General features: G+C 40.6%; 1 long non-coding RNA gene across 1 annotated transcript in view; it reads left to right on the top strand.

The window, feature by feature from the left end:
• Nucleotides 1-9680: 9680 nt before the first annotated feature.
• The window catches only part of LOC117475546, an 8470-nt gene continuing 1121 nt past the window's right edge, over nucleotides 9681-17029 (top strand). The window contains exons 1-3 of the long non-coding RNA XR_004555183.1: nucleotides 9681-10438; nucleotides 11610-11689; nucleotides 12070-12108. This is a non-coding gene — a long non-coding RNA (uncharacterized LOC117475546). The remainder of the gene's footprint in view (nucleotides 10439-11609; nucleotides 11690-12069; nucleotides 12109-17029) is intronic.

Genomic DNA, 17029 nt, shown 5'->3' with positions numbered 1-17029 from the left:
CTACTGCGTGAAGAGAGAGACACAGGAGAGGGAATGTCTACAGGCTGAGGTGATATGTGCAGCTGTGGGACCAGTCGGGGCATCAACTGACCATGGACTTTTAGCTGTAGATGCTGCCGAATGGAGGAAGAATCAGGAGGGGGATGTCGACATCAGGCCGGTGACCGCTTGGGTGGCTGCACAACACAAACCCCGGTGGGAACAGATCTCTGAGTTTTCTCGTGCCACAAAAGGGCTATGGTCAATGTTCGAAGCCCTGCGGCTGTGTGATGGAGTGCTGCAGAGGGGGTGGAAGGAACCGGCTACAGGAGAGACACGGTGGCAGGTGGTGGTGCCGAGGACCCTGCGGGAGACGGTACTTCGGTCAGTGCATGGAACTCCAGGATCTGGTCACTTTGGGGTCTCTAAGACTCTCCGCCGCCTGCGACAGAGATTCTACTGGGGCCAACACAGACGAGACGTGGAAGATTACTGTCGCCGCTGCGACAGCTGCACTGCACGTAAGGGCCCTACCGACAGATCTCATGCCCAGCTCCAGCAATTTCCGGTAGGGTGCACAATGGAGAGGATCGGGATCGACGTTCTTGGGCCGTTTCCCCGCACAGAAAAAGGGAACCGCTACATCCTCACAGCCATGGACTACTTCACTAAGTGGCCTGAGGCATACAGCCTACCAAATCAAGAGGCAGAGACTATTGTGGATGCTTTGGTGGAGGGAATGTTTAGCAGATTCGGGGCGCCTGAAGTCATACACACAGACCAGGGCCGGAACTTTGAGTCCCGAGTGTTTAAGGCTATGTGTGAAAAACTGGGGTCCCATAAGACCCGCACCACACCCCTTCACCCACAGAGCGACGGCCTCGTAGAAAGGTTCAACCGCACACTGGCTCAACAGCTTGCCATAGTGACGGCGAAACACCAAAGAGACTGGGACGCCCATGTTCCCCTCGTGCTGATGGCGTACCGGTCTGCGGCCCAAGATTCCACTTCCTGCTCCCCTGCCCTCCTCATGTTAGGAAGGGAGATGCGCACGCCAGGCGAGATGATGATGGGCTTACCCCCCGACGCTCCTGTGGACCCCCCAGGGTTCGAATATGCCAGGAAACTCCAGGAACGGTTACAGTCTGCTCACGACTTTGCCAGGCGCCAGCTACAGAGTGCATGGGCGAGGCAGAAGAGGAACTACGATGTGCATGCTAGAGGACGGCATTTCAGTGCTAGCGAGTTGGTCTGGGTGTATAACCCACAGAGGAAGAAGGGAAGATGCCCAAAGCTGGACAGCAACTGGGAAGGGCCCTGCAGGGTTCTGGAGAGACTGAGTGAGGTCGTCTACAGGGTCCAACTGCAGAGGAGAGGGAGAATAGTTGCTCTTCACCGGGACAGGTTGGCACCCTATCGGGGTACAGCGACACCACTAGGATCAGTTGGTGAGACACAGCGGGCTAGGGACACTATTCTTTCTTCTTCCCAAACCCCCTCCCATGACCCAGCGACCTTGCCTGGTTCCCCACAACCTGGACTTTTTTTCCCTTGCCCTACTCTGAGCCCCACGGTGGGCCTGTTTCCCCCCTGCCGCAGACCAGGCACGGCCGCAGAGAAATCGCAGACCCCCTAACCACCTGAGAGACTTTGTTTATTCCCTCGAGGACGAGGGACTTTGAGGAGGGGGGAAAGTGTAACGGACTGGTTATAATGTTGATGTTTGATGTGTTTGTTGTTCAGAGTTTGTTTGCATTTTACAGAGTGTCAGTGAACGTGCCACTGTTTTGATGGACGGTTCTTGTGACCTGTAGCTGTGGGTTTGGGTGGGAGAGTGTTGTCTGGTTGGTTGGGGCTGGAAGAGGGAGGTTCCTGGAGGGGGAGACGCGGGAAGCGAGAGAAGAGCTTGGGGAATATGTGACGGAGAGTGAGGATATACGACAGAGTTAGTGGATTGTTTGGCGTGGTTATGGCCAACAGTAACCTGTGATCTGTATAATAAACTCCCGGATAAAGGACAAACCAAGCCTCCCTGTGTTCCTGTAGCGAGACGCTACACTATTTTATTTATTTCTCTATTTTATTTTTAAATGCAGCCCGAGAGGAACATTACACATATCCAGTGGCGGCGCCAGGGTATGGCTGGGGTAGGCTACAGCCATACCAAGAAATGGCTTAGCCCCACCTTAGCCCCACCATGAAAAGTGATGCAAATTCAATTAAATAATAAGCGAAATGCTAAATGTTGAGAACACGGATTGCGAAAATATACGGGTCGTGTCCACAGCACACAAACTGATCCTGCTGTAACAACAAGTGCACGTTACTGATGCAATATGGTTGAGACCATTCGGGCTTATGCTATAAGAGGGGTGCAAGGAATAGTCTAAGTAGTGGGGGAGTTTTATACACTAAAGGTGTGGAAATTCTCTGGCGTTATAATATCAGCGCGGCCGCGGTCAGATCAAAATGCCTCCGAATGCAATTTGAATAGACCTACAGCCAATCAGAGCAACGCAACGTTGGATCTGCGTCATGCCTTATTGATTGAGATCAATCGAAACCGCCATTCAGTATCCCTATTGGATCTTCAACGTGTACTATCATACGTCACGTTCACAGTGTTCCCTTTTTATTTACTACAAGACAAATGTGCCGTTTTATTTCATACAGTTCCATTTTGATTGAGACAGGGAAATAATCTAAACCTCACGCGTGGCGTTTCACTGTCAAGGGGGGCGATATAGCGTGTATGTAATTACATTGCAAATACTGACTTGAGCACCACCACTGTATGGGTTAGCCCTACCATAGATTACCCAACAAAAATGCTCTGGCGCCGCCACTGCACATATCCACAGTATTTACTGTATATCTGTATAGTTCAATGTTCATTGACAATACATATTGTTGTTTATGAATTGTACTTTCTTTATTTGATTGGCAGTCAGTTATTGATTACATGCAGACGTTGATAAAGCTACAGGCTACTTCAATATATATCACACTAATTCATAAAGCAAGTTAGACATTTTGATGTTCCGGACCTTTGCATGGGGACATTTTCTCTAACTGGACCTCGTTGAATTTTAGTTGAATACCCCTGCCATAGAGAGTGTATTAAAAAAAAGTGCGCTTTCTTCAGTCAAACACCAGTCAACATACAGCTTGTCAAACAACAGCGTATTGAGCAGGAAAAAAGAAGAGATGGAATGATGGAGCAACTGCGCTGTCTGCAGTTTCTAACCCGACAGGGCCTAGCAATCATGCGGATAAGGAGAGCAATTTCCAAAAGCTAGTTGAACTCGTAGCTGAGAAAAACCCCACTCTGAAAAGCTTCATGCTCACCGGGAAATATGCATCATGAGACAATTAATGAACTTATAAATCTAATGTATCGGATAAACTGCGATGTTAACAACCTCATGATGAACTCATATTTTTTTAACTTAGGATCTACCTGTGTTTAGTCTAGAAAAAGGTAAATGTGTGCATTTTATTATAAAGTTGTGTATATTTACAGACTGTTGCAAAAACTAAGAAACGTATAAACATCAGGTTTAAAACAAAAAGAGTTTTACAAAAAAGTAACACAATTAGAGATGTTTGGAGTTTTATTTTAGTAATTAATTTACATTTTGTGTGTGTGTGTGTGTGTGTGTGTGTGTGTGTGTGTGTGTGTGTGTGTGTGTGTGTGTGTGTGTGTGTGTGTGTGTGTGTGTGTGTGTGTGGTGTGTGTGTGTGTGTGTGTGTGTGTGTGTGTGTGTGTGTGTGTGTGTGTGTGTGTGTGTGTGTGTGTGTTGTGTGGTGTGTGTGTGTGTGTGTGTGTGTGTGGTGTGTGTGTGTGTGTGTGTGGTGTGTGTTGTGGTGTGTGTGGTGTGTGTGTGTGTGTGTGTGTGTGTGTGTGTGTGTGTGTGTGTGTGTGTGTGTGTGTGTGTGTGTGTGGTGTGTGTGTGTGGTGTGTGTGTGTGTGTGTGTGTGTGTGTGTGGGTGTGTGTGTGGTGTGTGTGTGTGTGTGTGTGTGTGTGTGCGTTTGGTTTGCTATACTTGTGAGGACCACTTATTGAGAAACAACTCGTTCTGTGAGGACATTTTTGGTTGTGAGGACCTTTTGGGGTGGTCCTCACTAAAACAATGCTGAAATACTCCCCTGAAGGCCACTGAACAACATGCTGTGTAATTTTCAGCAAAAGTCCCAACAAGAATAGTAACTATGGAAATGGTCGTTTTCTCCTGTGCTCTTGGGCTCCAACTAGAGGACACACACATGTACTGCATCTACTTGTACTGCACATTTTCTGATTGATTGGTCACTGCAGTCACATTGCTTAACTAGGGAGGGGTAAGGAAGGAGGTGGAAATATAGTTGCAGGTGACCTGACAGAAGCCTGTTACCAGCTACATGTCAACCATGTAGAGGTTACAAATTAAATATAAATGACAAATCAACACAATTCATGATATAAAATACTTGCATACTGTGCATTATCAGTTAAGAATTATTAATCACTAATTATTTTCTGAAGATTTAAGAAGATATATGCCTCCCAAAGCATAGTAGTGATGTGCTTAAGTTTATTAAAAATTAAAATGTCCGCTATTATACAAAATGGAGTCTTTATTATAAAATACGCAATAGTATTTTTCCCCTAACCTTACTGTAAAATATATTATTGGTAAATGTTGAGTTTAAAAATTAAAGTTTAATATAAGATAATTGCTGGAACATATTGTTCTAGTTTATTTTCTGGAAGTGTGTTAAAACTATGGCTGTCAAGCAATTACAAATATTAATCTAATGAATTATATGCTTTGTGATTAATTAATCTAAATTCATGTTAATAAATCAGATATAGCAATATTTGCTGTGAGAAGCATCTCAAGAGGTGGGAAGTAACTAAGTACATCTACTCAAGTACTGTACTTATGTACAATTTTGAGGTACTTATACTTTACTTGGGTATTTCCAGTTATGATAATTTGTACTCCTACCCCACTGCATTTCAGAGGTAAATGGAAATATAATCAAGTCTTAAATCAGACTTTAGTTCCACCTGGAGTAAATTCACAAGCTACCCTGCAGTATACAAAGTAATTAAAACTAGCTGCACCTTTACCAGCTTTGAGAACACTTTAATGATCAATCATTATAAAACATATCATATATATTATTCTGAAATGGACCAATCTGCACAATGACTACTTTTACTGTCGCTACTTTAAAGAGTTTACGAAGAAGTAGAAAATCTGAGTACTTTTACTCAAGTACAAGATCTGAGTCCTTCTACTTTTACTCAAGTACAACATCTGAGTACTTCTACTTTTACTAAAGAACAACATCTGAGTACTTCTACTTTTACTCAAGTACAAGATCTGAGTACTTCTACTTTTACTAAAGTACAACATCTGAGTACTTTTCCCACCACTGCACACCTGACGTTACTCGTAATTGTGGCAACAGAGCTATGAGTTTTGGCAGTGGAAAATATGAAGCCTTTTGGCCGAATGTTTGGACAGATCGCGATAAACTTATGAAAAGGAGCATTGTCTACATCGAGCCTTGTAATGTAACTATTTATCAAGTTGAAAACAATAAGATGTCTCTCTCAGTTCCTTAAATCCTCACCTTCTTCTCTTCTCCCATGTTGTTTTGTTACTAACCCTTTTGCCCTCTGTCTGTGTGAGTGGTTGGTGTTTCTTTCTTGCTGTATGGATGTGGCTCCCATCTTTAGGCCTCCCAATGCTGTCCCTGGTCCTGCTGTCCCTGCATGGCCCTGCTCCTCCTGCATCCCTCACAGCCATTCCCATTGTTTCATGCATTTACATACCATATTCTGTCTTTGCTTTCTAGTCTTGATACCTCCCTTGTGTATTAAACAGTATTATAAGCCATACTGTGTTATGTCCTAAGTATTCACTCTTTCAGGAAACTAAGGTTGCATTCACACCTAATAGTCCTCTTCTTTGGTGTGTTAAAACATTATAAACACATATAATGACAGACTGCAGTAAGGAGGGCTCTGATCAGATTGTACCACAGCCTTTTGTTGTACACAGGGGACCAGTGAGGTGAGCAGTCATAAGCAAATATAAATATATATATACCAGCCTTTGACAACACTTTCATGATCAATCATTATAAAACATATCATATATATTATTCTGAAATGGACAATCTGAACAATGACTACTTTTACTGTTGCTGCTTTAACTATATTTTGATGATAATACTTTTCTACTTTTACTTGAGAAACATTTTGAATGCAGGACTTTTACTGTAACAGAGTATTCTTTTAGACATTATCTAAAGTTATCATTATCATTACTTTAGTATGATGATTAATTGAAAGGGGACCTACAATACTATGCAAAATGCACTTTTTGATGTCTGTTATACATAAATATGTGTCCCCGGTGTGTCAGGGAACTCGCAAAGTGTCAGTAAACAAAACCCTCTCTCTTTTCCTTCGTACCCACACCTCTCTCTAAAAAAGGAGGGTGCTAACAAGCAGATCCAGAATTTTCGCTCCTATAACGTCATTGGCGACATCCGGCCGACGTGACACGTCCCAACCTATCATCTCCGGCACACGTAACACGTCCCAACCTATATTCTCCGGCACACGTGACACGACCCAACCTATCGTCTCTGTATACAGTCACAGCGCTGTGTGTCTGTGTATTCAGCAGGATGTCTGCTGGAGGCTTAGAGTAAAGTTGTTATATATAATACATATAATGGCACTGTTCTAGCGGTAAACACTTAAGAAAGAACATGTCAAGCTATGTGCTGTATCAGAAACAATGCGCAGCGTGTTTTGGGAGTAATACGCTGTGTGTTTACATTAGCAAGCATGCTAACACTCAGAGCTAACCATGGAGCTAACGCTGTAGGCTACTGGAGAGAATATGTGTAACATAATGCCCTTGTGGTAAAGAGAAAGGTTTGAGCTCCATACTGTTTCAGAAATAAAGCTTGAAGTGGTTAGGAGCATAACATTGCATTTAATCACCGCAGCGTTTAATCAAATCAAATCAAGGTTTATTTATAAAGCACATTTAAAAGCGATTTTTGGTCGGGCCAAAGTGCTGTACATGTAATATTTTAGCTGAGCTTCTCCCCGTAGAAATCTCTCAGGGGAAAGCTGCGTGACGTGACTGAAGTCTATCCAGTATTTTACAGGTAGCCAATGCAGACGGATGAGGATGGGGGTGATGTGGTCAGAGGACTTGGTGCGGGTGATGATCCGGGCAGCAGAGTTATGAATGATTTGAAGTTTATTGAGGAGTTTGATGGGAAGGCCTGAGAGCATGGTATTACAATAGTCAATATGGGATGTGACGAATGCATGAACCAGGACTTCAGTGCTGGATTGAGGACAGGGCGAAGTCTGGAGAAGAATGCAGTCCGAGTGATGTTTTTTATGTGGGGTGCAAATGAGAGGGAGCTGTCCAGAATGACACAAAGATGTTGTGTTTGAGTTGTGCTCTTGATAAGCCATTACAACAGTAAAATAAGTGTCTCCTGTTCACCAAAACATACCCATCTGTTATGGAAAAATAAAGTATTCCAAAGTATTCTAAAAGTAATCTGAATACGTTACTTTTTTAAGACACGTAACTATTCGGATTCGGATTACTTTCAGAGCCATGTATTCAGTATTCAGGAACTAACTACATTTACAAAGTAACCCTCCAAACCCTGTATATATATATATATATATATATATATATATATATATATATATATATATATATATATATTACTGTATATCATAGAGTTAAGCTGAATAAGCCTCATACTGCTCTGTCCTGCCTCTTGTTGCAGAGGTCACAGCTTGGTCAGAGTGGGGGAGGGGAGGGCTATCAGGTGCACCTGCAGCTGCAGAAGCATGCTTTGCAAATGGAAGCTTTGAAGATGCACAGTGAAACGAGCCACAGCAATATTGCCATTTCTCCCGTTGTTGACTCCCTGAATCCTGATGCTATTTTTACATTTACTCAAGTACAAGATCTGAGTACTTCTACATTTACTCAAGTACAAGATCTGAGTACTTCTACATTTACTCAAGTACAAGATCTGTGTATATATATGTACAACATATCCAAACCTTTCAATTACTTCTTAAAGACTTGGTTTCAATTCCCAGTTCCTTGCAAACTTGCTAAAGAAAATGGAAAGACAACTAGGTTACTTTATGAATACATATTATCTATGTTGGTAATGGATGGTGGAGATGATCCAAGCCGTTTTTTAGATAAGCAGATTTCCTCAATTAACACAATTCAGGAAGGACTTGTCCAAGTCTGACATGGCATTCACACCTGAGTCGTTCACAGATATTCCATCCAGACAAGGAACTTGACACCAAAAAACTAAAACAGTAGCCATTAACTGTTAGCCGTTAGCTGTTAGCTGTTAGCACACAGAGATCACAGCTCCTCATATCTGTTCAGAAACTGGAGAAAAGTTATAAATGTACAAACCAAAGACTGTCTGAGGTATGGTGGATACAGTCACTGCTTTACAGTATTTATGTCTGTAGGACGGTGTTGTGAGTGTTGACGGAGCAGATATGTTAACTTAGTCTAATCGATCAGATCTCCATTCAGAAATTCAACAAAATGATTCACGTGCACAATCTTCACTATGCTTCATCTAGACGTAGGCTACTTTACTTTAAATAACCTACATTTCTCTGCGCGCTTTCCCTGCACATCCACGTCTCCAAGTGTCACTCAAAAAGGCCCCATTCGTTTCATATTCTACTTTAAATAACCTACATTTTGTTGTGCTTACAGTTGTGTTGAACTATTAAATATACACTAATGGCTCTGTTACTCGATTTTATGTACTTGGTTGTGTTGGCTAAAATATTTGCTTGCTTAATTCACCGCTTCTGAATTGTGGCTATTGTAACCTTTTGCTCCGATTCTCCCTCTCTCACACTTTCATAACACTCTCTCCCTCTTTCTCTTTCTCTTTGCATTTGACCATCAACTAGCATTGCCTCAGATTCCAAAGGCTCAAGTTGGACCTCTTATCTCTGATAAGTTATAACCATCATAAAATGATGTATGTACTTGAAATTGGTCTGGATCAATTCTCAAGGAAATTACTGCTGGTCTGATTTGAACTATATCAATGTAGTTTCATATTAGACCAGCAGCAGTTCTCACTACAAGGGTTAAACACACTTTTTTCATTATCAAGGGTAGCCAACACTGTCAGTGTGAAACTGCTGTCATTGTATTGTTGGGCAAAGAGCCATTGAACATTTGGACCTGTATTAAGGAAGCATATTAGATAGTTAGGTATTACTTGTTATACATTAGTAAAAGGGGTTTGTTTTCAGAGATAGCTCTAATATTTTCAATAATCGAATGAGGCAATCATCTGAAGATAAAATCATAGAAATTGTGAAAATTCAAATAACATAAAATTGTCCTGCAAGGTTAATAGAATAATAACAAGATATTAATCATTAAATGCATTGTCAATATATAGATAGATAGATAGATAGATAGATTGATGGATAGATGGATAGATGGATAGATGGATAGATGGATAGATGGATAGATTGATTGATTGATTGATTGATTGATTGATGGATAGATAGATGGATAGATAGATTGATTGATGGATAGATGGATAGATAGATAGATAGATAGATGATTATCCATCTATCTTAGATAGATAGATAGATAGATAGATACAGTTTTACTGACCCTGTTCATTCTTAATATATATATAGTTATTAAATAATATTTTAATTTAAAATGTCTAGAAAATTGTATAAATGGTAAATGGAAATATATATATATGTGTGTATATAATTGTGCACTCATTTTTATTAAACAAAAGATAGAGAGTAAAATAGATTTTAAGTTCTGTTGAGATATTGCTCAGAATGCATTTAAACCATACTGCATGTTCCTCTGTGCCTCTGTGTTTCAGGGGTGTGAAGTCCAGGTCAGGGTGGGGGAGGGGAGTGGTTAATCAAGAAGTTCATGCACATTATGAACCTGCAAACCTGCAGAGCAATTGAATACCACATTTGGCGCTAAAACTTCAAAGCAGCTAATGCTGCATTCATGCAACACAACAATTACAGTTTTACTGTCCCCGACTCAGTAAGAAGTCCCTATTACAGTTTCTACACTATGTTAAGTAATCTCTCCTTACAAATCTTATTAGGGATAGTTATTTCAAGTGAGAGCAATTCACTTCATAAGAAATATTTTGGTTTTGAAACATTTTGCAAACTCCAACATGAAGACGCAATGTACTTTACATCTGCACCTGAACGCATCATTACAAACATGGATCGGCACCATAGACTATGATCGGCACAGAAGAAGATTACTGAGACTGAAGCAGCTCCACATGATGTGTGAAAGAAGCAACACAGCAATGAGTAACGAATTACAGCAGGAAAAACACACACAACTGCTCCAGGTAAGTGATATTTTATATATTTAACTATGTTAGGTTGTTTAATGTTTTAGCATTCTCCGGCATGAGTGGAACTGCTGAGGCTAGGCTAAACTCTAAATTAAGCTAACGTTAGCATGTAAGAGAGCAGAACACAAAGCGTAAGTCTCACATTTATTTTAATGTATGGTGTTGCATGTCAAATATATAAAATATGAATGCAAAAATGCATGCGTTTTTTAACCTGACATCTAAATAATTAAGGCAAGACTGTAACATCTAAAATGTTGCCTGATACATTTGTATATTTTTATCTAACTAATACATATGTAATCTCTACCATCTCAAACTACATACACTTACATTTATAAAATATATTATGCCTTTTATAATATATTTTGTTTGTTAAAATGGATGATGCTCTGACGTCATCACCCTCGCAAATTTGTCATATACAAAAAACTATAGGCTATGTTCAAACTAATTTCGTTCGTTCGGGTCGATATGTGTTGACTTTACTTTAAAATAGCAGATCTCTGTGACCGGATATAGTTTTTCGGTTTAGTGAGCATGTGTCTCTGCTCCGATCAGGAGTCACAGCCCGCAGCCCCCCTCCGATCGCATGACGTTAAATACATGACACTTTTCTCTGTGCGCAGCAAAACAAGCTCGCCAAAATAAGTTCACCACCAGTCTGGCAGTATTTTAAGGTGTCCGAAAATGACAATAAAATAGCGGTACGTGTGTGAAGCAGAAATCCTGCAGCTCCACCCGCTGTGAGGGACTGGTGAGCGGAGCAAAACACACACTAAGAGTTAGACCTAACACACTTAGCTATTTTATCTACCTCTGGAACAAGTTAAACTAGTTATACATATATTTATTCTTCACTCATTACTGGATCAGTGAGCTGCATGAGATACTGACAGGCTGTCAGGAGAGAGGGAGAGAAGGAGAGAAGGAGAGAGGGAGGGAGAGAGAGAGAGAGCCAACCAATTAAAAGGACATGACAATATGTTTATCAGGTGGTTGCTTTTGTATTACTATGTAGTTGATATGTTGTTATTGTGAAGTGTTATAAGTTTGTACAGGAAATAAATACTGATTGCTTTCATTATTGATTGCAAATGGCATGAAAGATCATTCTAATGTTAAAGTAACTCTTAATGTCTGATGTTCGTTTCTCTCTTAACAGAGCTCTCACGACCCGAGCACAAGAGGCTTCATCCAGAACCTGCTGATACAGACGAGAGAGGGAGAAATAGAGTTAAAAGGGTAAGAGAAGTACTTCATTTTATTTCTGGTAGCAGTCAAACTAGTACTGAGTCCAACAGTGTCAGCCTTATTAAGGACTTATGTTAAATATTACTCAAAGATATCAGAAAAACATGCATTATTGTACCCTTGTACTAGGCTATTACCGTAAAGGCACTATTAATCGTCACCTGTATCGTGCAAGAGGGTCTAGCTGGATTGTTAATAATGGCCACTGATATTTATTTGAAGCTTAAAGTAGGCTATCAATTTGTGACTTTATTGCACTTAAATGCCTTTAATAATTATGAGTTTCAGTATTTAATGGTGTGCATTTAGACTGCTGTGTACCATTTTAATTCATTGAGGATTTTCTCAAAGGTAATTTGTTGTTTTCACAGATAATGGAAAGAAGAAGAAGAAAGCAAAACGATCAACTGGTATGTATCAAATGAATGTACACTTAAAATTATAACACACTTTTAGTAGCTGTGACAATAAATCTTTATAGAAAAAAAATGTTATAACCACATTTTTATAACCACAATTAAATAACGAGTCACGGGCAGAATTAAAGTTTGATATTTAATTTGTGTGATATGTGTGTCGCGGAAATACACTTACACACACACATACATACAACACATTGCTGTACCCTAAATACCCTAATAAAATATACAATATAGACTTTATTGTATTGTGTGAAAGCCTCCGAATGTTTGTAGGATAAGTCGCGAACAATTGTGGATGCCTTCCAGCTGGACACCTGATCTCCAGGGCGGTGGTAGTGATGTATGAATACGGCCCAGTCACCCTGGGGCTGACTGGAGAGACCCGCTCCGGGGACAGGGTGGCAGTGGGGAGTTTGAATGGGGCGGTACACCTGTCTCTTAAGGCAGCCCCTGATGAAAGCCCTGTTACTGGGCTAAAATACATTAGTTACATCACTTCACCACTCCTTTCCTGCAGGGAGACATCCATACTCTCCCCCAAAAAGATTGCACTTGGAGCGGGCAAGTAGGGCTCACTCCATGCTCCTGGACCGAGGAAAATCATCTCCAGTCAGCCCCAGGTGAAAGCCCTGTGACTGGGCCGTTTTTCATACATCACTACCCCGCCCTGGAGATCAGGTGTCCAGCTGGAAGGCATCCACAATTGTTCGCGATTTATCCTACAAACATTGGAGGCTTTCACACAATACAATAAGGTCTATAATATATATCATATTAGGGGTATTTGCTGTTGGCATTTAAATAAGTAACCACTTTTTAGTGTTACTACACCTTTACTATATTACTAAAATATAGGCCTTTTACTACTTTATACTTATTTGCTTTCTAACATTCTTGCATAACATCACATTGTACAATCTTACATTGCATATACTTTCTACTTCCTTGAAACCTACTCATTTACTTACTTACTTTTACTCACTAACTGCATGTTTTAACCCACGAGTCAGCCCTGTTGATGACTGCTAGCAGTTTACTTTTGTTGACTTTCATTGAGTGATCGTCTTTTTGTTTAGCTGTTCATTAAGGTTCTGCTGTACAGAAGGGAATAACCAAAGAAGGCCCTGGAGTGAGGCAGAAAAAAAGGCTGTGTGGAGTCAACTTGGCAATTGGAATTACGCTGATGAAAGTCCCTGGTAAAAAAGTGCACTGAGAGATACATGACTCTAAATGAATGCTAATGTCGCGCCGTATTTCCGAGTGTAGATAAGCAGCTGTGTGCTAGCATGTTCACCGTGTGAAATATGGTGATGTCTACGGTGGCCCTGAAGTGCAAGTCAAAACAACATTTCAGGAAACCACCACAGCATTTCACAAAACACCACAGCATTTTCAACTTATACGGAAAGGGTATTCCTTTAGGGAGAACACTTCTTGTTTGTGATTGGACAGAGCCAGCCAGAGAAGCACTGCTGTGATTGGTTGTTTTTGCTGCCAGTCAAGAAATGACACTAAGTGATTGGTCAGCACCCGACAGCGCAACATGTCCCAACACATCAGCCGTTAGCTGTTAGCACACAGAGCTCACAGCTCCTCATATCTGTTCAGAAACTAGACAAAAGTTAAACATGTACAAACCACAGACTGCCTGTGTCATGGCGAATACAGTCGCTGCTTTATTTATGTCTGTATAGGCCGTTGTGAGTTTGGACGGAGCAGCTACAGGTTAGTTTATCCTGATCGATCCGATCTCCATTCAGAAAACACGCATTTTAAAAGGTTTTTCGCCTGCCGTCTGTCTGCAGACTTGTCAAAGCATAAATTCATGGTTTTTACTAACCGGTATCAGTATGTTGTTACTTCGGCATCATTTTGAAACGTGTATTACAATTAAATCACGATTAGAGCGATGCGAATATTCGGGGCTTATCTCCCTGTAAATACTATGGTAGACTACAACAAAATGAACATATTTTACCGTGATTTAATTGTAATACACGTTTCAAAATGATGAAGTAACAACATACTGATACCGGTTAGTAAAAACCATGAATTAATGCTTTGACAAGTCTGCAGACAGACGGCAGGAAAACCTTTTAAAATGCGTGTTTTCTGAATGGAGATCGGATCGATCAGGATAAACTAACCTGTAGCTGCTCCGTCCACACTCAGAACAACGGCATACAGACATAAATAAAGCTGCGACTGTATTCACCATGACACAGACAGTCTGTGGTTTGTACTTGTTTAACTTTTGTCCAGTTTCTGAACAGATATGAGGAGCTGTGAGCTCTGTGTGCTAACAGCTAACGGCTGATGTTTTGGGGCATGTTGCGCTGTCGGGTGCTGACCAATCACGAAGCGTCATTTCTTGACTGGCAGTAAAAACAACCAATCACAGCAGTGCTTCTCTGGCTGGCTCTGTCCAATCACAAACAAGAAGTGTTCTCCCTAAAGGAATACCCTTTCCGTATAAGTTTAAATGCTGTGGTGTTTTGTGAAATGCTGTGGTGGTTCCTGAAATGCTGTGGTGTTTCCTGAAATGCTGTGGTGTTTCCTGGAATGCTGTAGCGTTTTGTGAAATGTTGTTTTGACTTGCACTTCAGGGCCACCGTAGATGTCAGTGTTGTGTCACATCTTGTTCTCACTGCCCCAAACAGGACAAAAATCTTCAGGGTCAAATACGAGTTGCCCAACCTTTACCAGTGGCCAATCAGAAAACGTTCATAAGTTGAATTCTTAAGTTACTAGTATTACGTGGAGGCCTCTAGTTATTTGTTATTATTACAGTTATTGACTGTGATCTTAAATCCAATATGAGTCTGCCATGACTGTTCTTTCTAAATGACATAAGGTCCCGTAATGATAATCCTGTGTGAATATGGCTTTACAAATCATTTGTGAAAGTTTTGGAGAGCACTGTCAAATGATGCCATCCTGAAGATTGGTTTGCCAGATTGTAGAATTCTCATTTAACAAATCTGTTATTTGGGCGGAAGGACTAGTTGAACAGATTGTGTAAGATTTCTTGAATTTGCCTTAGTTTTCTCTCTCAAGTAAAACAGATGGTTTGTTTATCATTCACTATTGTTCCTCTGCCTGTTGGGACAGTGTTGCCTTGTCCCTTGATCTCAGCAGTGAAGTTATTTTGTAAAATCGTAATCAGTAGCAAATTTTACAAAACTACATATACGTTTCAGATTTAAAGGAAAATGTTGTTCAAATGTCTGACACTGGCACCCAGGACACATGACAATTTGGCTCAATAATGCACGCTGGCACTCATCATACCTTTGGGATTGTTACACAGACAGAAAACGTATTTGAAAGATACATGTATCACATAGAATTTCCACACATAATGGCTTAATTAAGCAAACGTGACATATTTTCCAATAGTGTGTTGTTTCCACGAAATCTCACCAAAAACAAGTGGTTCACTCTGTGACACAAGTAGTTAGTAGAGTCAATGTAGAGTAGAAGAAGAAATGTTAATGTAGAGTTAGAGTCAATGGACTAGTAGGTGAGTGTTTTTGTAACTGTAGTTCACACACCTGTCAAATAAATCAATCTGTGATTATAGTTCTTGCATTGTTTGTTTTGTGAAGGAAGTAATACCTTGTCTTAGGTCATGTTCACACCAGCCTTGTGTGTTAGTCTGGTGAATCGAACCCTGGGTGCGTTCAACCGCTTGGTGCTGTTTTGGCCTATAAGCTAGGCTATATTTGTGTGACTGCTCACCTCACTGGTCCCCTGTGTACAACAAAAGGCTGTGGTACAATCTGATCAGAGCCCTCCTTACTGCAGTCTGTCATTATATGTGTTTATAATGTTTTAACACACCAAAGAAGAGGACTATTAGGTGTGAATGCAACCTTAGTTTCCTGAAAGAGTGAATACTTAGGACATAACACAGTATGGCTTATAATACTGTTTAATACACAAGGGAGGTATCAAGACTAGAAGCAAAGCAAAGCAGAATATGGTATGTAAATGCATGAAACAATGGGAATGGCTGTGAGGGATGCAGGAGGAGCAGGGCCATGCAGGGACAGCAGGACCAGGGGGACAGCATTGGGAGGCCTAAAGATGGGAGCCACATCCATACAGCAAGAAAGAAACACCAACCACTCACACAGACAGAGGGCAAAAGGGTTAGTAACAAAACATGGGAGAAGAGAAGAAGGTGAGGATTTAAGAAACTGAGAGAGACATATACACCGGCATAGACTTTAAATTAAATACAGGGGCCTGCAGGCAGGGACTGAAACATATCATTATAGAATATTACATAAATAAGGTTTTAGGATTCAACAATCTCTTATCTCTTTGGATAACTGGACTTAAACTCACACTGTACATTTTACATGTATACTTAATTTAATATTCCATTCCTACACACTTAATGTATATAATATCCTGCTTTATATTTATTTTGTTTACTGTAAATTGGTATTTCAACATGTATATTTTCTACTTTTTGAATGCTGTTTTATTTCTATTTGTGATGTTTACATTTTAGAATTGTTTATTTCTAGTCTTTTCATTTCTCTTATGTGCAATGCCAATCTTTAATGCTGTGGGCCATAGGGCTCATAAAAGGTTTTTGAGAAGAAAACTTGTCAAAACTGCTGGGAAAAACACACTTAAATCTGCCTAGCAACTGGCCGGTCCTCACAACACCGACCAAATTCACCACTTGTGTGAAAATTTGTGTTTTAACATTTTAAGTGACTTTCTGACTCACTACCCCCATCTTGTGTTAGAGATATTTTTTCATCTTTGTGGCTATAGCAGAAACGGGGGTCCTCACACCCTACCCTTGGGTCATGGTCCTCAAGTATAGCAAAAACGTATGGTGTGTGTGTGTGTGTGTGTGTGTGGTGTGTGTGGTGTGTGTGTGTGTGTG

This window comes from Trematomus bernacchii, unplaced genomic scaffold (assembly GCF_902827165.1).
Source record: "Trematomus bernacchii unplaced genomic scaffold, fTreBer1.1, whole genome shotgun sequence".
In the NCBI taxonomy this organism is placed as follows: Eukaryota; Metazoa; Chordata; class Actinopteri; order Perciformes; family Nototheniidae; genus Trematomus; species Trematomus bernacchii.
Note: the sequence above shows the minus strand (reverse complement) of the source record. Positions and strands in the feature narration are given on the sequence as shown.